A 26,520-nucleotide genomic window follows, 5' to 3' on the forward strand; every position below is an offset into this window, starting at 1 on the left:
GTAACATTTTTTTACCAAAATGTAACGTGCGTGTAATTGATTCGAAGAATTTATAAAACAAGAATTTATAAAACAATTTATAAAACAATGTACCCAAAGGATACTAAAACAGAAAAACGACAATTACAAGCATGAGTCACCTGTATATCATATAACACAGTTTCTATTTTTAGAAATGATTTATTCTAAACATATTTGCATGTTAACATTATTCTACGAATCGATTACACGCACGTTAGTAAATCTATTAAAAGTAGCGAATCTATGCCAAAACGTAGCATAGCTATCAATATTTGTAACAAATCTACGCATCAGTCTGATCATCATCATCATCATCATCATCATCATCATCATCATCATCATCATCATCATCATCATCATCATCATCATCATCATCATCATCATCATCATCATCATCATCATCATCATCATCATCATCATCATTATGTAGGGGAAAACCTCAATGAAAGGGACAGTTTTTGCAAAATGCTTTTTAAGATAGATAAAATTGTTTAATATATATATTTAAATATGTTTGATAACCACCGACTCTTGCTCAATGATATAGTAAAACAAAAAAATTGGATTTGTATTTGGCTATTGGTAAAAAGAGAGTTTTATGGTATAATTAAAAAATAGATTTTCATAATTTCGAAATTTATGGTATAACTAAAAAATAGATTTTCATAATCTCAAATCTGAACTTTAAAAGATAAGAGTGTCATAAAGTTAATGAGTGAACTGATAGATATTGATGATAGAATAAGATGATAGGCTGATTAATTTAGATGTACATATCTAGACATAAATGCTTGCAAAACGAAAGTTATGTTGAATGTTTGAATAGTGAATTCTTAAATACATCACTAACAGTAAAACAAAACAAAGTTTTAGAGCTAAACGAAAAATTTGTTATTGAAATTATGGATGTTTTTAAAGATTTGATGAGGAAACAAGAAATATTAATAAACTCTAAATGATTTACTACGATATGAGTATTATGATAATATTTTATTTGCTCTTCTAACACATCAGGTTTTAAAGATTGAAGTGAATTACTAGGAGTAGAAAATCAAGTTTAAATAGATATAATGGCACTGAAGTCTTCACACAAAAATATCATAAAGAAGTTAAAATTACTATGGGTATAAAACAACTGAAGCTTATTATACGATTAGAAGATGGATTTTTTGATAGACTTGTCCGCTCCTTGGAAATGAAAGTGTTAGCGCAAAAAGTATTCAATTTTATTTTTTATTTAAAATATGAAACAGAAAAATTAGTTTTAGAAAATTAGTCTTTTTTAGAAAAACAAAAATGACTTGAAAAATATTTAATGGCAATCAATTAGATTTAAAAACAAAATCAAATCAATACCTGAAAGACTTGACTTTGCCATCTTAGATTGTACAGATAAAAATATATATATATATATAATGACTTTGTTGAATATCTGATAGAGATACGAATGATTCTATAAATCACATAAAAAAAAGGATCAATTCTTTTCTAAAATTTGTTGTTAAAAATACTGCATATCATGTTAAGCAAAAAAAATATCTTTTTGAGTTTCTAACGTTGGTTTGTTATTTTTAGAAATTAAAGAGAATTCTTGTAGTGCTGAAATCAAGTGTAGTTACGCCAGTAATTGACATATTCAACAAATATAGAAAATAAAAGTTAATGGAATATAACAGAAAGGAATTGTTAATATTATTCTAGTTTATAAAGTAAACTAGAAGAAAGTTCAAAACAATTTACAAAAAGTGGAATCTTATGTGGTTTTCTAAATTTTGGAAGAATGAAGAATAAAGACCCTAGTTTTATCATCAGAGCATTAGATTTCAAATGTAAAAGAAAAATATCTTTATGAAATTAGAATGAAAGATAAAGAGTTTTTTTAGGTATTTTAAAAAAAACATATATTGAAGACCAAACTGCTTGTTTAATTAAGTTTTTTTGATATCTTTGCATAACAAAAAACTTATCGAATCTATCACTGTTATCATGAAATGCAATATTGCCAACCTAGCTGACCCAACAATGCCACTTATATGGGGTGATAGTGTACGCATCCCAGGGTCGCCTGGTGCAAATGTTGAAATCTTTTTGGTATGTCTGCGGGAAAAAAGTGACTTTGAAGTTACAAAAATGGAAAAAATTTACTTTCTTTTTTGACATAACAAAACTGCTGTAAAATCCATACCATTAACCATAGACCAATAAAACTTGGTGGCAATGTAGCCTATGCCAATACCAAGATTTGGGTAAGAATTTATCCCAATCCCTACAGTATAACAAAAGTTATGGTAGTTTTCGTGTTGATTTTTTGTTGATTTTTTCACTTACAGTGCAAAACTTTTCTGATTACTGCCTATTGCAAGCCCCCAGGCCATGATGTGGGTAACACATGTGCTCTAGTTGAATATACCAACAACATTGTAAAATAAGGATTTTGATGTTCTTACCAAAATTTTTGGTTTCGGGGGTCAAAACTGTTGTTCTTGATTGAGCCCTATTTACAGCATATGGACCTTTTTCTATACAAAACCTTATGTGACAGTGCTATTAGTGTCCCATAAGCATTTTTTTTTTCAATAAACTACTACCTTAGAAGTTAGTTGAGACATTTTAACAGATTTTTTGATGAAATTTATAAAATACCTTTACAATTTTTACTCTAGTAAGTTTGCGCTTTTTCTACACATGGATTTAACCCTGAGGATTTGTGAGCAATGCAAAGAAATTTGTTGAAAACCTTTTGCATGTGATCTTTTACTGGTCAACATGTTTTGTGTGCTTAAAAACCCATTTCATACATAAAATCAGCTAAAAATGCCAAGAATTTCCTTAGTGCTTTATTTTCAAAATCATTATCAAATGTACAAATTGTAAAGTTCAATAAATTTACACTAACACTGAATTAATCTCTAAACTTTATTCAGTTCTTTTCATTTCTTGTGATATCTTGACACTCTTTAATTTATTTGTCATGGCATTTAAAGCGCTGGTCAGCTTACCATTTTCAAATGGCTATAAACTGTGACATAAGATTGACACAAGTTTTAAATATTTTTTTTTAAATTGACTATAATTTATTGTAATGGGTTTCTTAATGCTTAAATTCTCTTCTAAAAAATAAAATTAATCCATTAAAATGAAACTGAATGGATGAAAACTCTTGATAATTTTTTAAAGGTGTTTGCTTTTCAAATCCACAAGACAAAGGAACTGCCTTCCTTTGTATTCTGGGTGGGTTTTATCTCTTTTGTATTGTGATCAATGCTGGTGAAAATCTTGATGTGCAATCTCAACACACGGTTCACTGAAATATCCTAAGGGCAATTGTTTCATGTTTACAAAGTTCTTGATGTGGTAAAATATTGTGTGGATTTTGGGAGTCATGCCAAATACGTGGCTTTAAATTGATCAATCCTGAGAGAAAAATCCTTTTCTGGTACATTTCCAAAGTATGAACTCAGAACCAAATTAAACTTTTTGAAAGCTTTAATGTCAGCAAGAACTTGGGTAACGGAAGTTTCTTCAGTCCATTGATAGTTGACTTATGAACAACATTGCCAAACACTTTGGCGTTGGCCAACAATCTACCCGATTTTTCAAAAGGCTTGAGATTTCTTTTGACTGAACTAAGTGTTCTTAAACTGCCTCTACAAGCAAGGTTCTTTGAGTCAATATCACACCAACAACAAGGGTGCATGCTTAAACGTGTTTGAAGTCCAGAAATAATGTTGGCAACTTTCATGTCACACGCACTAATCAACTTCAGAGCATCCGCTTTGATAAGTGACCAGACCTTTTGAATATTTGAATGAGTTTCTGGCAAATCCTCAGAGACTGCAACAAGAGTTGGTCTTTTCACACTTTATGCTTTTGCCGCTTTGGAGCTCAAGTCGCTTTTGAGGTGGTGAGTATCTTGTTCTGTAGAACTGTCAATAACACTGACACAAAACTTGAGGAAACCTTTGCCTCCATCAATACCTAATTTGACAAAGAAGCCACCTGAAATTTTTCTAGATTGAATGATTTGACTAACTAGAACAGACAAATCTTTGCAATGAACAACAACATGGGTTGTGACACAACCTTTGGAATCTGTGGTTTTTAAGTCTGTAAAATTAAAAAACTCCTTCAGTTGTTGACCAGCCATTTTAGACATGGTATAAATATGGGCTCAATTATCTTCTTGTCTGATGACTGAAGTTTTCACTAACATTTTGATCCCATTGTTTGAGAGGCCAGTGTTAATTTTTACATTGTTGAAGTCTTGGGTTGTCAATGTTGATGTAGTACCTTCTTCAGCCCTTACTTAATGGGCTGAAGCAGGCACTGCATCTCACAGCTGGTATTTGATTCATTTTCATTTTTTCATTAGGTTCAGCTTTTTCTGGAAACCTAGACTGTCCAATTTTGCAAATCAAGCAGTCACACACATGACTACGTGTTTTAGCTCTGACTCGGATAGTTTTGAAATCAAACAACTTTTGCAAACAACATCCTTTCCTTCCTCTTTTCGTCTCAAGGCAGTTCTGCATGATTCACAAAGACCTTGAGGCACACAAGAGTCACACCCATCAAGATTTGTCTGGTAAATGCGACTAACTCTTTCAGCCTGAAAAACAGTCATCTATCTGCCACCTTTTTAGAAGCAGAGCATGCAGACGCACTTTTTGTTTCGCTCATGGTTTCTTGCCTGATTTGGCATCTTAAGGAGTCAGTGGATTGTAGCTGTGTACCTAAACAATTTGAGCTATAATATGAAATCGAAGGATATGATTGACAAACATTAAGATTTCTTGAACTGTTATTTCATTATTAACATTACTAGCGGACTCTCTGTAATGTCATCATAAGAGATGCCTAGATTTATTTTGATTTAATTTTAAGGTTATAAGTTTTAGAATCCTGCCAACTTTGATAATGTGAATTTAATACACTAACATATAAGTCACATTCACTCAGGTAGGTGTATTTTAAAAAAATATTATGTTGCTACAAGTAGAGCTACATATTTACTTAAATCAATCCAATTACTTCAGCGTAGCAATTTGTTATTATAAAAAATGAGAAACTAAATTTTTTACCACATACAACGATTTTCTAGTGAAAGGTTTAACAATTTTGGATATTTCTGCAAACGTTTCAGTTCAGTGCTATAAAAACAAAATTTTGTTATGATTTTAACTTTTTATGATGTGTACGTCACAACGTTCAAAATCAAAGCAAAAATCAAATTAATCTTGTATGTATCTTGATATATTTAATATATATATAAAAAAAATTGTGTCACGAGAAGAAAAAGTTGTGTTAAATATTTTATTATAGTAATGATATATAATTATGATAAAATAAGATATACCGATATAAAAATGAGAATTTCTGAAGGGCAAAAGCAAAGACTACAAAAAAACATAGTATTAAATGGAACTGTGATATGTGATAACATAGTATTAAATGGAACTGTGGTATGTGAAAACATAGTTTTAAATGGAACTGTAATTTAAATGATAAAGGAATTAAGAATCCCATTGATATTAATGAGATGCTTGCCTTAACAAATTAACAAATGAAAAATAGTAATGAAGGCATTTCATATCTATGGACGGTTTTTCGCTTATTATGGTAAAAAAGTAGAACGGGGGAGAATTTTTATATGAAGAAAAAAAATTTGAAAAAAATAATGCAAAAAAACTAAAAAAAAAAAAAAAAAAAAAAAAAAAGAAAATGAAATTGATATTAAAAAAAATTGTTAAGTTATCATTTACTTCTGGCGTATTGAAAAAGATTTTCAAATATCTGGACAACGATGTACTCCATTATTCTGTAATTGTTTTCAAAGCAGTTGCAAATATAGAATAATTTGCAGGAACATATGTGAGTCGATACATCACCTAATGAAAATATATATATATATATATATATATATATATATATATATATATATATATATATATATATATATATATACATATATATATATATATATCAAGCTTGGTTGGGAAAGGCGTGCAATCGCACTCTGATCTTGACTTTGCATAAAGTATTTATTTGCGACAGCTTGGCCACGGCTCTTAAGATGTTTTGAGAACATTTCAAAATCTTCTGCGAAGCCGTGTGCAAGTTGTCGCAACTAAGTATTGTATGCGTGGTCAAGATTAGAGTGCGATTGCACGCTTTTCCCGACCAAGCCTGATATATATATATATATATATATATATAGTATTGGACAAAACATTTGCAACCAAATAATGCTAATTTAGTTTCTTAATATAAAAGTGCTGCATTTTTTCAATTGAGAGAAATAACTATGTAACTGTTTAGAGACAAAGTTCTTCAAGTTTAATTCATCACAAACTTAATTATTTGTACACGAAAATTAATAAATTAATCAAAAGTATTAAAAAAAGTTGATTTCTTCTGGACAAAACAAGTGCAACTCGACAAAATGTTGACCAAGCTGTATTTCGCTATCAATATTTCGTGGAAAATCCTTTGTTGTCGATCACAGCCTTGCATCTTCGAAGCATAGATTCAATCAGGTGATCAATGAAACTTTGTGGAATCGCTGCCCAGGCTTTTTGGATTTGTTCAAACAGTTGATCCTTATTACGAACACCTTCACGATTAATTCTGCGGTTGACGATCTCCCACAGGTTCTCGATAGGGTTGAGATCCGGAGATTGAGGCGGCCAATCCATCACCGATAGGTGGTTGTCTTGAAATCACTGCTTTACTACTTTTGCAGTGTGTTTCGGATCGTTGTCTTGCTGAAAAACCCATTTTATTGGCATATTCCATTCAGCATGAGGTAACATAACATCTTTCACGATATTTTTATACATGAAACGGTCCATTATTCCATCGTTTCGATGTATTGGATCTAGACCGTTAGCAGAAAAACACCCCCAGACCATTATATTGCCTCCACCATGCTTCACGGTCTTATGGCAGTAACGTAAATCGAGGCGTTTTCCGGCCGGTCGACGTACACGGCAAATGCCATCGCTCCCAATGATGTTGAACTTCGATTCATCACTGAACAGGACAGTTCGCCATTTCTGCGCATTCCAGTCAATATGAGATGTAGCAAACAGGAGTCTTTTCTTCTGGTTTTTTAATGAAATCAGCGGTTTCTTTGCAGGGCGTCGAGAAAACAATTCGGCTTCAACAGCACGTCGTCTGATTGTTCGGTCCGATACAGGCAGCTCTAATTGCTTTTGTATCTCGACTGATGATATCCAGGGATCCTTCTTGACGGATCTGACGATCATAGAATCCTCTCTAGAAGTGGTGGAACGCGGTCTTCCACCTTTGCTATCTGCTGCCAACTTCCTCGTAGAACGATATTTGGAACATAGTCTTGATACGGTCCATTTTTTCACGCGATATTTATCACAAATACTTTTTTGTGACATTTCACTTACGTAATTGCCAATAATTTTCTTTCTTAGTTCCAATCCATAACTTGAAGTCATAAAAATAATAAATATTTCTGGATGCTACTGGATGCTTCCAGATGTTTCTTCTGGAAACTTCTGAAAGCTTCTGCATGCTTCTGGAAACTTCTGAATACTTCCTTTAATTATTAAAAAACTTCCGTGGCGTTGACACGGACCAGACTTAAGAAAATGAAACAAACCAAAAAAGTTGCACTTGTTTTGTCTGCCGCAAAATGGCACTTGTCAACGAAATTCTGCCTGTGTGCTGTCACCTGCAGCTGATGTTCATGTCATGGCATGCTATGACTCCAGACTCCTGAACTGTTTGCTGTGGTAGTATAGTGCGTTTCGTCTTTAAGACATGAAAATTAGGAACACTTTTTAGGATTGTTCGATGTTGGTTGCAAATGTTTTGTCCAATACTGTATATATGTGTGTGTGTGTGTGTGTGTGTGTGTGTGTGTGTGTGTGTGTGTGTGTGTGTGTGTGTGTGTGTGTGTGTGTGTGTGTGTGTGTGTGTGTGTGTGTGTGTGTGTGTGTGTGTGTAATTTCATGCAATGATTTACATAAATACAAAAATTAAAATAATGCTATGCAGATTATATTATCTCTCAATGTAATATTATGTAGCTCAAATTTAACTTTTTGTTGATACTTCATGGATAGTCCAAAGTGTATACCTTTTTTTTCTTAAGTGAGGATATGTTATTTTAAACCAAACCTGCATCAGTAAAATTTTCAACTGTCAAAAAAATGAAAAGATTTTATTACTCTCTTTAAATTCAAACGGAGGTAGTCAGAGAATTGCAATAATTCTGCAGCAAGATGAAGTTTACAATCTGCAAAGAGTTGAATTCAACAATAATTTTCCTGCAAGATGAAAATTCAAAATCAATAAAAAACTTAAAAAAGCAGACAAAAATTACTTTAAATTCTGTGATATAAAAAAGATTATTTTTAATCAATTATTTTTTTCTCAGAGAAATATTTGCTACTGGCATTGATGAGCATGATTTTTCTTTTAAGTAAAATCTCTCTTTTTTGCAGTCAGTACTCTTTGCAGAGCAATTAACTTGCTTATTGTTTTAGTCTTCTATCTTTGAATCAAGATGCTCACTGAATGTGAGGATAATGGATCACTGAATTTATACCAATTAAATCAAATAAATAAACTTCAAATCTTGTTTATGAAAAATTAAAATGCAATCAAAACTAAGCACTGTTGTTTTGATAACTTATCTTAGTACCTGTTAATGACGCATTTTGCAGCCAACGAAAATTACATAATTGCAATAATTGACAGAAATTGATTAAAATGAACACTATATCTAAAATATTTAGTCTTTTTTTTTATCAGCATAAAGAGAAGCAGGAAACTTATATAAAATAACCAAATGGTTGATTAAATGGAACTTTTTTAGCATTTAAACCAGGTATAAAGTCTAAAAGAAAGAAAGTGCATAGCTCATTTGATAATCGTTATCATAATGCTTATTTTTTATGCGTCCATTTGAACCTTATATTCAATAAGTATTTACTAATTTAAAGGCCAGAGAATATCACAACATTTATTTCATCCATAAGACAGTTCCTGACAGCAATCTATAAAATATTTCTATCAGCCTTCAAAAAATATTTATAAAAGCTTCCATTTATTTTTTTTTTAAAAGCAAATGCTGTAGTTGCTATCTGTGAAATAAATTGTTTTTGTTACCCTGTAAAATGCAATTGTGCTAATAAAGTTTTATGTGATGTCGCGCAGAAAAACCATCATTTTCGTAATAATTTTTATTGTTTTGTAAAAAAAAAAAACTAATAATAACAATTTTCTGCCTTAAAAAAAAAAAAAAAAAAGAAAATTGTTTAAGCACTTTTCTTCTGCTTTGGCATTGTAAAAGAACTTCAAGATACTGTCCATGTCTTCCAAAAGATATATATATAAGTTTCTCATTATCTAAGTTAATTATAAAAAATTACGTTTAGTACAAAAGTTTACCTTAATCCTCTTATTTAAGTTTCTAATTCAAATTTTTAGTTTAAGTTTCTAGTTTGATTTTCTAATTCAATATTTAGAATAAGTTTCGAATTAAATTTCTAGTTTAAAATTCAAATACAAATTTCTAATTTCAGTTTTTTCTTTAGTTTTTTAAAATTTGAACTTCTAAATTAACATGATAGCTTAAATTTCAATTTTAAACTTCTGATTTCTGATTGAAACTTCTCATTAAAATTGATAATTTTAGTTTCTAATTAAAACTTTTTCTAACCGTTTGAACATCATCAATATTTTAAAATTCTAACTTAATTTTCTGAAATTAAATTAACATTTAAAATTTTTAACTTACATAGTTAATTAAACTTTCTAAATAAAATCTTAATTTATTATATCTAATATAACTTTTGAATAATTGTTTCTGGTTAAAATTTCTAATTTTTTTTCTAATACAAATTTATAATTCAAATTACTAAATTTTTAATTTAAATTAATTACTTAAACATCAATCTTTGACTTTTACCTTATCTAAACTTATTATTATAATTAAAAATCTTATCTAAAATTAAAACTTAAGTTTCTACTTTTTCTAATTAAAATTTTTACATTGCTTTCTAGTTTACATTTCTAAATTAAATTACTAAATTGATTTTCTAAATTATGTTTCTTGTAACCACGATTAAAAAGCAAAACAACAAAAAAACAATATTTTCACATTTTCTTATTTCGTGAAATCCATCAACCTTATTTTTAAAAACTTATTCGTTAATATATATGTATATATATACACAACTAATAACCAGTTTAACTTTTACAATTTGAAGCTACTTCGCTGAGTCATTTAATGTCTACTCATGCAAATAACCTAACTTGCACTTTCCAAATTTTTCATTTTTAGCACGAGCAAAAAAATTACTTGATCAAATTAAGTTTATCAAGTGTGTATTATTGATGAATTCTCATTGTTAATGAAATCGGAATTATTCAAAGAAATGCTAATAAAAAAAGCCGCTTTAACTTTTGGGTTTATTTTCATTTTACTAATGGTTTTTATGAGATGGATCACAAAACAAATGAAATAATTGAAACAAAGAATTGTGTTAACTTAACATAATATTTGTTTACAATTAGATATTGATTTGTTACGTTTCACGAAAATATTCTTATCTTTTTCGAAAATTGAATCTGTTATCTCAGAAGTTATTCAATTCAACTTTAATAATCTTTTTTAATCTTTCGATAAAAAACAGGTTTTATAAATTTTTTGTTTAGTTTCTCAGCATCATATTTTTCTTCTTTGTTTCACTTGCAGAAAAAATGTTCCTAATATTTTAATCATAAAAATGTTTCACTTTTTCCTTCATTCTAAATTTCTAATTTAAATTTAGAAATTTAGTTAAGAAATTTAATTTAGAAATTTAGATTCTACTTAAAATTTCTAATTAAAAATTATTGTTGAAATTTTAATTGAAATTTCTAGTTTTCAATTTTTTCCTTTAAGTTTAAATTGAAGATAAGCGCTTGTGTATTTGTGGAATATTTTTTGAAAACGTCTTCATATAATTTATAATATATAACCTCTTTCATTCGAGTGAAATTCTCTCTATTAAAGCGAAACTAGCGACCCCATTCATACTCGGGTGATTTAAGGCCAGTCTTAGAAAGTTTCGTTTTTTTTTTCGTGTTATTTTTGTTTAAACGCGTGTGACGTGTTTTCAGTAGAGATAAAACAATCGAGGTCGATGTGTTTCGAAGTCGAAGTCGAAGCTTCGACGTCGCAAAAAGTCGTGTGTGAACGTGTTTCGAAATCGTTAAAAGTTGTATGAAATTTATTTAAACGGTTTTCAAAATTACTTCGAATAAAATATATTTTCGCGGTTTTCAAAACAGTAAAAAGTTGTATAAAGTTTAATTTGACGGTTTTCAAAATCGTATTAATTCAAATAATGTACATTTTCGCGGTTTTCAAAATCGTAAAAAGTTGTATAAATTCGAAAATGGCGTGTTTTAAAACTGTTTAAAATTTCTAACGGCTTTCAAATTCGCTTCCAAAAATTTAACTGTCTTCGAAATCGTTTGAGTAAACGAAACGAGTGCATACAAAAAGTAAACAAACGAACGTCGCGTGACTTCGTTCAGGTTTTAAGCTCAATGGCTTCAAGTTCAAGTTTAATGACTTCAACTTCAAGCTCTATTAGCAAAAGTTTTAAAGTGAAGTGAACTGATAAGCCATATTTTAAGCTGAACTTGTATGTGGCTGTACTAGTACTGCTATGCTCTTCCCTTCTATTCTCCTAGACTCCTACTCTATCCCTTAGATTCGGAAAAAATCACAATCGATGAGAAGCTAACTATATTAAGGTTCAAAGACATCGGTATAAAGTAAAGTGAAGTGATAACTGGTTTGGTATATGCTAGCAATCTCTGACCTTCTATTTCTTAATAATAAAAATTTGAAGTATACACTACAGTAACATTACAGAAATACAGAATATACAAAAGATATGCTAAAACCCTTTCATTTAATAATCATTCTAGATTTCATAAATCCAATTTCTTAAACATGTGAAAAAATTATTTGCATATTATCGATTAGCTAATCAAAAATAATCCTAGCATGCTTCCCTAGTAAAGAATATTTAGTTGTCCGCTTCCAGTCTTTCATTCTCATTTTTTTGTGCAAGTTCCTGGCCTTGGAAGCCTAAATGATGTCTGTCTCACCTTTCCAGTTCAACAATACTGGAGTTTACATTTTTTTTTATCATCATCATCATCATCATCATCATCATCATCATCATCATCATCATCATCATCATCATCATCATCATCATCATCATCATCATCATCATCATCATCATCATTTTGATTTGTGTCTGGAGCAGATCTTGCTGCCATTTGCTCTTCCATGGAGTGGTATCCCCAAATTGGTACAAAGGAGTTTAACAGATCGAAGTTCTCGTTGATGAAGACCAACTTCTCAGTGGTTTTTGGAGACAACCTGCATCTCTTTTCGTGGACCACCTGTCCAGCTTCACTAAAGGCCCGCTCACTTGAGGCACTTGAGGCTGGCAGGCAATAATACTCCCGTGCAAGTCCTGCCAAGATGGCGATCTCTTTGCGATGTGTCCTCCACCAGTCAAGGACATTAACCTTCGAATCTATCACAGTTGTTTCTCTGAATTTTGCCCACTCAACGGAAATCGGAGGACCCTCAGCTGTAGCATTTGTCTGCCTGAATTGGCTGGACACAGTCTAAAAGAAAGGAAGGAAGTTAAACGTTTAGTAAACTTCGTATAACTTCGCTTTCTTTAATCTAAAATTGTTTAAATTCAAATAATTTTTAAAAAGTTCGTTTAACTTTGAACCGCCCCCCCCTCTCCCCCGTATGGTATCGTATCCTCAAATTAAAACTTTTATGACTTTGTTCGATTACATTAAGATTAGTAGATGTATATTTAACTAGTTTTAAAGAAATTTATTTTATATTATACTTAATAGCTATTACCTTTGCTGCTGCCTTCCAGAATTCAGTCTCACCATCATCTTCAAGAAACTCATTGGTGATCTCATCTGAGACATTGATTGTACCTTGCTGGTTTGACATCCAGTCTGCTGTTGTAGGATGACTGGTTTTCAACTTGTCAAAAATCTCATCCCTGACACCATAGGCGTGCAGTTGTTGGCCTTTCAAGAAGGGGTGCAACAGGCAGCCTACAGCATAAGGCATGATGTCACATCCTCCTCGTGGGAATCGTTTCTCAAGTTCTACTATGAGCTCAACCATGAAACGACCTACTCCAGTGACACTGCTCTTTCTTATTTCTTTGACCCTCAGAGAAGCACACCTATCCACAAGATGAACAATGGCTGTCAGTGCTCGGCATGCGGTCAGGAGTGGCAGAATGGTTGACTCGGCATACGGTCAGGAGTGGCAGAATGGTTGCAACCAGCTCAAATTGTTCATCCGTAGGAACGGGTGTGGTCCATTCCTTTTTGTCAGCCCGGAGAGCACACAGCGCACTTTGAAGATGGTTGATGTCTTGAAGCATTATCTGGACAGAGTTCCATCTGGTTGCACAAGGAGCAGTGATCTTTCTGTAGGGTACTGAAACAAAAACTAAAATAAAATTTCGCAAAAAACTTCGCATGAAATTGTAAACTCTTAGAAAACTTTGTTTGAAATTAAAAAAATATTTTTAAAAATTTGACATTAAGTTGTAAAACTTCGTATTCGTATCTACTCAAAAAGTTAAAAATATTACCATTCATCTCGAGGCACTTCTTTTTCAACAACCCTTCAGCAAGAGGAGAGTGATGGACTCGGCGGAGATTGTCCTGCATGCATCGATAGGAGCCTTGATAAAAGGCTGTTTGTTGACAGTCCTTTCCAGGGCCATGTTAAGCTTGTGGTCAATGCACGTGATTGAACCACTTTCAAGATCAGCAATAGTATCTGATTTCCTCAGTGCAGCTTTTATATGTGAAGCTTGATCACACACAACAACCCGCTTCTTGACCATTTTGAGTGACTCAAAACGTTTAACCAAGTTGTCCAACTGAGTAGCAATGTTCTGACCAGTGTGCTTACCTGGGAATGGAACAACTCCAACAGTTACGTTTTGTAGAACAAACTCTTTGGTGATGTAATGAAGAGTCACCGCCATGAATGGGTCGTTGTTGCGTGAGGTCCAGATGTCAATGCTGATTGCAACTCGGTCGCAATGAGGAAGCTCCTTGTCAAACATGCTCTTCATGGCCATCTGCAGATTCCTATAGAGGAGAGGTAACTTGAAGCGAGCCATGCAGGCACCACTTTTAACCTTAAACCTTGAGTCAAAGTGGGCAAGCAGTCTTTGGAACGGGATAGAGTCACATATGGAGAAAGGCTGATTGTCAGTTGCAAGGTAAATCATGAGCTCCATGTCACCACGAAGTTGAGTGGTGCTCTGTGTTGGATAGCACAGATTCTTTCTTGCTTTTAGAACCGTTTTTCTTTTCCTGTGACCTAAAAAAAATTGTATACATTTGTTAACATTGAATTAACCCCGGATTTCGTTGTTTACATAAAAAAAAAGTTGTATAACTTTGCTACATCGCATCTTAAGATCCATTTTGTAACTAACTTACCACTGCCAACTGTTTCCAATTCATCTTCTGCCTCTTCAATTTTGTCCTCCTTGGCAGCTTCTGACTCATTCTGTATCTTTTGATTCTGACACATTTCGATGTACTCATCCTTATGGTTGGATCGCAGGTGACAACTCAGGGTCGATGTTGACCCAGTATTCATTTTTAGGTCCCTCTTGGAGATATTGCACACACCATAGGCCTTATCTCCTCTGTATTCCTTCAGGAAGTACTGCCAAACCAGCGAGCGATGGGTCTTTGGCATATTTGTTTAATGTTTTACAATGTTTAAATCTTGTTAAATAACATAAACAAAGTTATAAGGTTTTCAAATTCGTTAAATATAATGTAAACAAATTTATACGATTTTCATAACCGTAAAATTTTGATTTACAACATTTTGCGGCTCTCAATATCGTTTTAATTAAGTTTTAACAATTTTTAAAGGTTTACAAAGTCAATTAAATTTAAAGTTACGACTTGTTACGGCATTCAATATTGTTGTAAATAAGTTGTAACGACTTTTAAAGGTTTTCAAAATCGATTTAAAATTAAAGCTACAACTTTTTACGGCTTTCGTAACCGTTTATTTAACATTTTTTCGAAGTTTAACGGATTTTGACATCGTTTAATGAACTTTTTTTCGAAGTTGAACGGATTTCAACTCCGTTTAGTTTAAGAAACTTCGCCTAACTGACGGCTTTCAAAATCGAACAAAAAACATACGACTTTGAAAACCATAACTCGATTGTTTTATCTCTGGTTTTCAGCTCGCGAGATTGATCACATTAAGAATTGAACGTTAAGTATACCGTTTTCAAAGGCCGACATTGTTTTTATAGAAATAGCCAATAATAGATAAAACTATACAGATAAATGATAAAAATTAATTTTTAATAAAAATATTGCTTCACTTTCATTAAATATAAATGATTATATTTACCTATTTAAAGTGTATGTTTTTAATGAACTTGAGGTTCCAAAATATTGCATGCTTTTTGAGAATACTGCTCAGAAATGCCTTTACTTGTTCAACCAAATTTTTTTTATGGAAAAAATTGGCAATATACTAGATTTTCTATAAAAGTATCGTTCTTCGATTCGAATATGAAGAAGCTGGCACGAAAAATCTTCACAAATTCCTTTTTTTGAGAATGATAGATTTCTTTTAGGCCTCCTAAAATTTTAGCTTTCATATAAAAGCACTCGAACAGTTAAGCTATGTTCTTAGGTTCGAATTTTAATGTTCGAAACCTCTTAAACTTTGAATACTTTTTGCGAAATTCAAACTTTACACGGTAGAAATAGGAAAAGCGTAGTAAAATACTTCTTAAAATTCTTTTGACTTTTTAAGGGGTATTTGTTACTCGCCTCTAATACAAAAAGGCTTAAGGTTGACCCTAGTGTATGATTATCCTGATATTTTTATTTTTTCACTTTTCATTACCCCAAGCATAGGCTGCATCTTAACCTTTGACTCTTACAAATCAGGAAATAATAACTTACTTGAGGTTAGGAACTAAAAATTTATAGATATACATAAGGTAGTAAAATATATTTTTTTCTAAAACAAAATACAATTAAAGATTGTCTTTAAAACTGCATTAAAATTAGGTTTGCTGGTCCTGCCATCAGTCTGATCCACCATGTGGTTTACATAACCTTGCATATATCAGCCTTTGTCAACTTCCGAAAATTTTCCAAAGTATTTTCTAAAGATTAACAATGAAGAAGCTGGATGAAAGAATGAAATTAAGCAAAATCTTACATTGAGATTTAATAAAATTATTTAAAGCAATCAATTACTGGTTAAAAAAAGATTAATTAGTTTTAAATATTATCATTTCTTACTTTTGCAATTAAAAAATCTGCTTAATACCATAATCTCATTCCCATATATTGCATTTTGAAGAATGGTTGATATTTATTTTTCATTGTACTATGAGAAATAAGAATTTAAATATTGTCAGTATTAATCCAACACCTTATATTTTATACACAATATAATCTAGTTATCATATAATGAAAAAAAAAACTTTAATTGAATTCAAGGTAGAAATTTAAAAAATTTCTCTCTTACATTTGTATAGGTTTTATTTAGACCCACCACAATTTAAAACTTTAACTAAAAACAAATAATTGATGAAAAACATTTGGATTTTGCAACTTTTGCTTGTACTTTCAAAAATTGGCTTGTTTTTTATTATTATTACACTTAATGAAAAATGAAAATTTCACAAAACTTGTTGTACTAATTGAAAAATAAACAACATATAATAAGTCACACAACATATGTAAAATCACTCAACTTAGATGTATATATAAATGTATGTATGGATTTATGTGTGCATGCATGCATGCATGTATATATGTATAAATGCATGCAATCATGCATGCATGCATGTATATATGTATGTATGCATGCATGCATGCATGTATGTATGTATGTATGTATGTATGTATGTATGTATGTATGTATGTATGTATGTATGTATGTATGTATGTATGTATGTATGTATGTATGTATGTATGTATGTATGTATGTATGTATGTATGTATGTATGTATGTATGTATGTATGTATGTATGTATGTATGTATGTATGTATGTATGTATGTATGTATGTATGTATGTATGTATGTGTGTATGTATGCATGTATGTATATATGTATGTAATCAAATCATTATTGAACTTACTTCTCCTATATAACTTCATTTAACATTATACATAAGAAGGTTCAATAATATTTCATCTTGTTAAATTTATTAGATAAACATGAATACTTGTTCTACTGGTATTGGTCTAAAGTTAGATTGTCATAAAAATACATACTGCAGTCAGTCTGAAATTTCAGAAATATTAAATCAAGATACATACTTGCTGACCTTAAGAACTGGAATAAAAAGTATTTATCTGCATCCACTTTGCACTCACCACAGGCTACAATTTATTAATTGCTATTCAACATACCATAAATCATGCTGTGACCCTTTCTCAATTCATTCAAAGATTGTTAAAGGAAACCTAACAACTGTCACTCTAGAGCATAATCAACTGGATTCTAATTTAATTCCTGGGAAAAAAATATGTTTTGGTTGTGTAAGAAAACTTAAGAGTGTTGAAGAAGTTGACAAGAGACATGACCCAGATTAAATGTCACGTGATAACTCTTTCATACAAATTGATGCTATAAATCCTTGTCTTGTTAATTTTGGTGTGTCTCCTATTAAAAGATCATCCAGCATGAGTATGCTACAAATAGACAATAAAATAAAAAAGAAAGTTAAGTTGCTAAATGAATCATTGAATGCATCTGAACAAGATGAGCTACAAATTAGTATGCTCAAAAGTTCCTCTTTAGATTTCATTGTAGAACAGCTTAAACAAAAGTTTCATAATGAGATCAATATTTCACAAAAAATAAAATTGCTCACTTTAGTTCCAGTCCATTGGACTATTCAGGAAACAATAAATGAATTTAAAACAACACAATATATGGTGAAGCAAGCTAGAGCTCTCCGGGATGTTAAAGGAACCCTTGGTGAGAGATCAACAGACATAAGAAATCCTAAAAAATTGACTACTAAAGTTGTAAATCAAATTGTCAACTTTTATGAGGATGATAGTAACAGCAGGTTATTGCCAGGAGCAAAGGATTACATTACCATAAAGACAGTTGATGGTAGACAGCACATTCAGAAGCGACTCATATTATGCAATCTTTACCAGAAATGGTTAGAAGAGCCAAAATCCAATGGTATAGTAAAGGTGGGACTGACATCATATGCTCTTTTAAGGCCACAATATTGTATTGTTGCAGGAAAATCTGGTACGCCACGGTTATCATGAAATCCAATATTGCCAACCTAGCTGAGCCAAGAATGCCACTTATATGGGGTGATAGTGTACACATCCCTGGGTCACCTGGTGCAAATTTTAAAATCTTTTTGGTACGTCTGCGGGAAAAAAGTGACTTTCTTAATCCCTGCAGTATAACAAAAGTTATGATAGTTTTAGTGTTGATTTTTTGTTGATTTTTTCACTTACAGTGCAAAACTTTTCTGATTATGGCCTATTACAAGTCCCCAGGCCATGATGTGGGTAACACATGTGCTCTAGGTGAATATACCAACAACATTATAAAATAAGGATTTTTATGTTCTTACCAAAATTTTAGGTTTCGGGGGTCAAAACTGTTGTTCTTGATTGAGCCCTATTTACAGTATATGCACCTTTTTCTATATAAAACCTTATATGACAGTGCTATTAGTGCCTTATAAGCATTCTTTTAACTAAACCACTACCTTAAAAGTTAGTTGAGACATTTTTACAGATTTTTTGATGAAAATTATGAAAAATTTTGACACTTTTTACTCTAGTAAATTTGCGCTTATTCTACACATGGATTTAGCCCTGAGGATTTGTAAGCAAATCAAAGAAATGTTTTTTCGCATGTGATATTTAACTGGTCAACATGTATTGTGTGTTGAAAAACCCATTTCATACATAAAATCAGGTAAAAATGCCTAGAATTTCCTTAGTGCTTTGTTTTCAAAATCATTATTAAATGTACAAACTGTAAAGTTCAATATATTTATACTAACAGTGAATTAATTTCTAAAATTTATTCAATTCTATTCATTTCTTGTGATATCTTGACACTCTTTAATTTGTTTGACATGATATTTAAAACAATAGTCAGCTTACTATTCTCAAATGGCACTAAACTTTGACATAAGATCGGCACGAGTTTTAAATATTTTTTTTGAAATTGACTTTAATTCATCATAATGGGTTACTTATGAGCTTAAATTCTCTTCTAACAAGTAATATTAATCCATTAAAATGAAGCTGAATGGATAAAAATTATTGATAATTTTCTAAAGGAGTTTGCTATTCAAATCCACAAGACAACTGAACAGCCTTCCTTTGTATTTAGGGTGGGTTTTATCTCTCTTGTATCGTGACCAATGCTGGTGAAAGTCTTGATGTGCAGTCTCAACAGCTTGTTCACTGAATTGTCCTAAGGGAAATTGTTTCATGTTTACAAAGTCCTTGATGTGGTGGAATACTGTGTGGATTTTGGGCGTGATGCTTCCAAGTTGGATTGCCAAATATGTGGCTTTAAATTGATCAACTTTGAAAGAAAAATCCTTTTCTAGTACATTTCTAAAGCATGAATTCACAACCAAATTAAATTTTTTTGAAAGCTTCAATAACAGCTCTGCAAGCAAGGTTCTTTGAGTTAATATCACACCAACAACAAGGGTGCATCCTTGAGTGTATTTGAAGTCCACAAATAATGTTGGCAACTTTCATGTCACATGCAATAATTTTTGATGAGTGACCAGATCTTTTGAATATTAGAATAAGTTTCTGGCAAATCTTCAGAGACTGCTACAAGAATTTGTCTTTTCACACCTGTTGCTTTTGCTGCTCTGGAACTCAAAAGTCGCCTTTTAGGTGGTGAGTTCGATTTATCTTATTCTGTGGAACTCTCAATAACACTGACACAAAACTTGAGGAAACCTTTGCCTCCATCAATGCCTAATTTAACAAAGTAGCCACCTGGAGTTTCTCTAGATTGAATGATTTAACAAACCAGAACAGACAAATCTTTGCAATGAACAACAACATGGGTTGTGTCACAACCTTTGGAATCTGTGGTTTTTAAGTCTGTAAAAGTAAAAAACTCCATCAGTTGTTGACCAGCCATTTCAAAATTGGCATAAAAATTGGGCTCAATCATCTTCTTGTCTGATGACTGATGAACAGTTTTCACTAATTTTTTGATCCCATTGTTGGAGAGGTCAGTATTAATTTGTACATTGATGAGGTCTTGGGCTGTCAATGTTGATGTGGCAGAATTTAATCTTGCTGCACTTGACCGTATAGAAAATTTGCATTCATTACCTCCAGCAAACAAAAATCATTTTATAATTAATCACGTACAAAATTATAATATTATAATTAATTTTTGCTGACATTGTGCCTGGAGTAACAGGGAGTGGATGACCTCCATATACTTTTCCCAAACGAATTGAGGCTTTTGGAGATGCAACCTTATTTTCAATCACATTGGCTGCTATATGTTCTGCAGTTTTGGCATCTAATGAAGCCAATTTCTGTATATTTTCCCTGAACTTTAACTGTAAACAATGATGTGGTAATCCCTTACCTAATTGGTTGAGGCAGTTACTGCATCTCACAGCTGGCATTTGATTCACTTTCATTTTTTCACAAGGTTCACAAGGCTTTTTCTTGAAACCTAGATTGTCCAATTTTGCTAATCAAGCAGTCACACACATGACTACGTGTTTTAGCTTTGACTCGGATAGTTTTGAAATCAAACAACTTTTGCAAACAACATCCTTTCCTTCCTCTTTTCGTCTTAAGGCAGTTCTGCATGATTCACAAAGACCTTGAGGCACACAAGAGTCACACTTATCAAGATTTGTCTGGTAAATGCGACAAACTCTTTCAGCCTGAAAAGCAGTCATCTGTTGGCCACATTTTTGGAGGCAGAGTATGCAGACACACTTTCTGTTCTGCTCATGGTTTCTTGCCTGATTTGGCATTTTAAGGAGTCAGTGAATTGTAGCTGTGTAACTAAACAAATTTAGCCATAATATGAAATTGAAGAAGATGATTGACAAATATTAAGATTTCTGGCAATGTTATTTCATTATTAACATTACTAGCGGACTCTCTGCAATGTCATCATAAGAGATGCCTAGACTTTTTTAATTGTATTTCAAGATTATGATAATTTTTAGAATCCTGCCATCTTTTATAGTTTGAATTTAACACACTAACATATACGTCACATTGACTCAAGCAGATTTATTTCAAATAAATAACATATTGCTGCAAGTAGAGCAACATATTTACCTAAATCAATCCTATTACTTCAGCCTAACAATTTCTATATTACAAAATGAAATACAAAGTTTTTTACCACAAACAACGATTTTCAAGTGAAAGGTTTAACAATTTTGGATATTTCTGCAAACGTTTCATTTCAGTGCTACAAAAACAAAGCTTTTTTGTGATTTTAAGTTTTTATGATATGTACGTCACAGCGTACAAAACCAAAGCAAAAATCAAGTTAATCACGTACGCTCTTATTCACGTGATGATGGGTTGATATTGTTAATTCCTCTTTTGCAAAACACTTTTTTTTTTCTAATCATTGTTAAAACAAAAATGGATCAAGACTAAAATTAAAACACTTAAAACTTTAAAATTTAAGTATATCTTATGATAGAGAAGAAAAAAATATTCATTTTAAGAATAATAAACTGACCAGTGCTTTAAATGTCATGTCAAATAAATTAAAGAGTGTCAAGATATCACAAGAAATGAATAGAATTGAATAAATTTTAGAAATTAATTCACTGTTAGTATAAATATATTGAACTTTACAGTTTGTACATTTAATAATGATTTTGAAAACAAAGCACTAAGGAAATTCTAGGCATTTTTACCTGATTTTATGTATGAAATGGGTTTTTCAACACACAATACATGTTGACCAGTTAAATATCACATGCGAAAAAACATTTCTTTGATTTGCTTACAAATCCTCAGGGCTAAATCCATGTGTAGAATAAGCGCAAATTTACTAGAGTAAAAAGTGTCAAAATTTTTCATAATTTTCATCAAAAAATCTGTAAAAATGTCTCAACTAACTTTTAAGGTAGTGGTTTAGTTAAAAGAATGCTTATAAGGCACTAATAGCACTGTCATATAAGGTTTTATATAGAAAAAGGTGCATATACTGTAAATAGGGCTCAATCAAGAACAACAGTTTTGACCCCCGAAACCTAAAATTTTGGTAAGAACATAAAAATCCTTATTTTATAATGTTGTTGGTATATTCACCTAGAGCACATGTGTTACCCACATCATGGCCTGGGGACTTGTAATAGGCCATAATCAGAAAAGTTTTGCACTGTAAGTGAAAAAATCAACAAAAAATCAACACTAAAACTATCATAACTTTTGTTATACTGCAGGGATTAAGATAAAACTTTACCCAAACTTTGGTATTGGCATAGGCTACATTGCCACCAAATTTTATTGGTCTATGACTAATGGTATGGATTTTATAGCAGTTTTACTATGTCAAAAAAGAAGGTAAATATTTTCCATTTTTGTAACTTCAAAGTCACTTTTTTCCCGCAGACGTACCAAAAAGATTTTAAAATTTGCACCAGGTGACCCAGGGATGTGTACACTATCACCCCATATAAGTGGCATTCTTGGCTCAGCTAGGTTGGCCATATTGGATTTCATGATAACCGTGTTAAACGTTAAAATTACATTTATAATTACGGTGGCGTGAGTTCTAATGACTCCATGGAAACAAAATCTTAAAAGTATAATGTGACGTAAACGTAAAGTGAAGTGAAGTGAACCAGGATCAATCTTCGGTATCAAATGAGGAAATAAGGAACTTGTTCTTGTGCCTGCACTTCGAGACCATTTCACTCCTTGTATTAAGTAGGTTATCTCCTTTGTACATCAAAATTTGAAACTTCTCGTTCAAACAAAGGTTACAAACTCTTGATGCTGGGTTGTATGGTTTGCATTTTTTAATAACTTTCCATTTGATAAAAGGTGTGAAGTTTTTTAATAATTTTCCATCTGATAAAAGGTGTGAAGAAAAAGAGTTTGTAATTATAAATGTAATTTTAACGTTTAATTTTGTAATATATGGCTGATGATTCCCGTTAGGCGTGAAACTTAAAGTTCCATAATAAAAGTTTTTCTTTATCGTTTTTAATTATAATTACATATATATATATATATATATATATATATATATATATATATATATATATATATATATATATATATATATATATATATATATATATATATACTAAAGCATATAACATATACTAAAATGTTATATATTACTAGAAAGCCCTTTAGTACAGTATCTTAAAGGTGAAAAATTATTAAAAACGAACAATTTAAAAAAAAGTTATGACGTTTTTAGTAGCAAATTTTCGATATATGGATTTATTGAAGAAATAGGTTCCAAAAACTTTTTTTTTTTCACTGAAATTGTTATAACTTTGTCAAATCTTATCCAAATGTCTATACCTTGGTATCAAAAGATAGATGTAAAAGTAGGCTACAAGTTCACATAACTCTATAGATAGAAGGGGTGTATAGAGGGGCAGAGGGGGAACCGGAACAGCATCATAACCTTCAAAAAATTCAAGTTTTTCAAACGAAAGAGTGTTTTTCTGATAAAATATGTTATCTTTATACACAAAAAGTTAATCTAATATGCTTCCATTCCATTTCCAAATATTAGTGGTCTTTTTTAGATTAAAGGGTGGATGTCTTTGTTATGTTTAAACACCCTCGTAATGAAATGTTACATTCTTATACATATTTAAACCTAAAATACACTGATTATATTTTGTGTTAAAAAGTTTAAATTATATTTTCTTACTTTACATCTTATACAAGTGGTGTATAAATTGACATTAGGGGCGGAGCATGTGCTGCGCTTAACGCCCCGCCCCCGCCGCCGCCCCCTCCCAGTTTTTTCCAACCTAAAAAAAGATTTTAAAATATATTTGAATAAAGGTTTTAAATAGAGTTAATGGAAAAAGAGAAATAAGTATTTAAGATTATTGTATTATGTTAGTTAGGGAAAGGGCAAGTGCCAAACCCAACGACCCCCCTCCCTTTCTTATTCAAGCTTGAAAATGTTTTTAAATTGTGTTTATTTAAAAAGAGAGACATGACTTTACAAATCTTACCACATTACAAGATGCAAACTGGAGTATCCACCCTAAAAATAAGCCAAAGATAAAATTAATTTTAATAATTTTTAAAATCCAAATATAATAAATTTATGTCTTGGCTTTTAGTAAATGATATTATTTAAAATTCCAATAATGAAACTAAATAAATCTTTTTTAACAATAGACACCACGTGAAGGTAAGCCAGAGCTGTCTATCAAAAATATTTTTCAAGCTACACAACTTGTTGTACCATATTTGCAAGCTAAAAAACTTGCGATATTCTTTTTACAAGCTACACAACTTGCTGTACCATATTTGCAAGCTAATAAACTTGCAGTACTCTTTTTGCAAGCTACAAAAATTGCTGTACCATATTTGCAAGCTACAAGACTTGCGGTACTCTGTCGGTAATCTTTAAATATATAAAAAACAAAAATATTTTATATAATATATTTTATATATATTCAAATATATATTATTTTACTTATCTGTATACTTAAAGTTATCAATATTAAAAATAAAATAGCATATCAATAATATTTATATTCCATTTAAGAAAATATTAAGCTGTATTTTTTTCATCTTATATTCAACAGCTTTCATATTTGTCTCATCTTTTTTCTAGTAAGAAATAAATTCTGCCTTGTAATCCCTTATTTACCTTTTCAACTCTACCATCATAAATGACAGATTTGGAATTGTCAGCATCATACCACTCATGACCAAGTTTTCTGCCCACAATTCTCTCCGACATAATATCATCTAAATCTTCAAGTTGCTTTGCAGATAAGTGTTTATATTTATGCATCATTTCACTGTTAGTTAAAATACAGAGCTCACGCTCTAACTTTCTTTTTTGTTTTTCGGCCATTTTTTGGCGTTTACAACCCAGTCTACCAGTAATCTCTGCTCGAGTTTCATTATGCAGTAGTCGTGTTTTCATTCTTTTTTTACGTGCTATGCAAGTAAACTACTTAACTACCTTTTCTCTAGACAACTCGTCCAGATTATCAAGGTAATCGATCGTCCTATTCTTTTAGGATCTTAATTTGCTAGATATATAACAAATTGTTGCATTAGGGCATCGTCCTTTGGCATCACTAAACATACCCATTAATTCTTCGCTGTCTATATTGTAAAGCCTTGCACTCGCTGTCTCCTTTTTGAGTCCTTTTTGAATCTCCTTTCTGGTGTAATAGAAAGGGAGAAATATCTTTTATATTGACGAGTCAAGACTTCCTCAACTACATTAAGACAAGCTGCAGTCATTTTTACAAGTTGCTCATCAATTGGGCATAAAGTTGTAAAAGGTTATAAAACATTTGGGGCAAGCATTGTTCCAAAAAAATCAACTTTTCTGCAAAATAGTGCAGCTGGATCAGACTTGCAATTAGTAACTTCTTTTAGAACATCTTTTACGACCTGGATACCAGTGACATGATCAAAACTTGCATCATCAGCTGATACATAAAACTTATAAAACTTGTCATTTACAACAATTAAAGACAAATAAAATCAAAAATCACATTAAAATTACATTAAATCACTTTTTTTTCATGTCTTTTCCAACCTATTTTTGGTTTATTTGCATGGAATCTTCTTGAAGACCTTCATCATGACTTTCAGCCACAAATTAAGATGTCTTATTTTAGACAGAAAATGAGATTTTTTATACAAAAATTGAAATATCATATCTGGGATGAATAAAGTCAGATTCAAGTACAACATACTGCAATATTTTGTCATTGTTTTAGCGGCATTAATGCTCTATTCAAATAATTGCTTTTATGTAAAATATTATAAAACCCTTTCCTTTTATACTTTTTAGATTATAACAAATTTCTTAAAATATATAATGGCCAATGATGATGATGATGATGGATTTCCTCGTAAATCTCCATGGACTAGAAATGGTCAGAGTACTGTAAGAGAGATAAATAAGGAGAGCTCCTTGGTTCCTACACATTGCAGAAGTCTTCCTCCAATGAGGTATACCTCTCCTAGGACTAAAAGGGATTGTTAACCAGGAACCTCAGGTACATCTTTCAACATAAGTTTAGCTCTACAGAGAGCTAATAGGTGTAAAAGAACAATCTACATACCTCAGCATCCATTACATATGTTTGCACCAAACAGGTAATATTTTAAGATTTAATTAAAATAATGAATTGG

The 26,520-nt window shown here is 31.3% G+C and overlaps 1 pseudogene; it reads right to left on the bottom strand.

The window, feature by feature from the left end:
* Positions 1-22,432: 22,432 nt before the first annotated feature.
* On the bottom strand, positions 22,433-26,462 carry LOC149877901 (uncharacterized; annotated as a pseudogene).
* Positions 26,463-26,520: the final 58 nt, after the last annotated feature.

Source organism: Hydra viridissima, unplaced genomic scaffold, assembly GCF_058129835.1.
Source record: "Hydra viridissima isolate aposymbiotic clone 2 unplaced genomic scaffold, HvirCarnegie_v1 scaffold_16, whole genome shotgun sequence".
Classification (NCBI taxonomy): domain Eukaryota; kingdom Metazoa; phylum Cnidaria; class Hydrozoa; order Anthoathecata; family Hydridae; genus Hydra; species Hydra viridissima.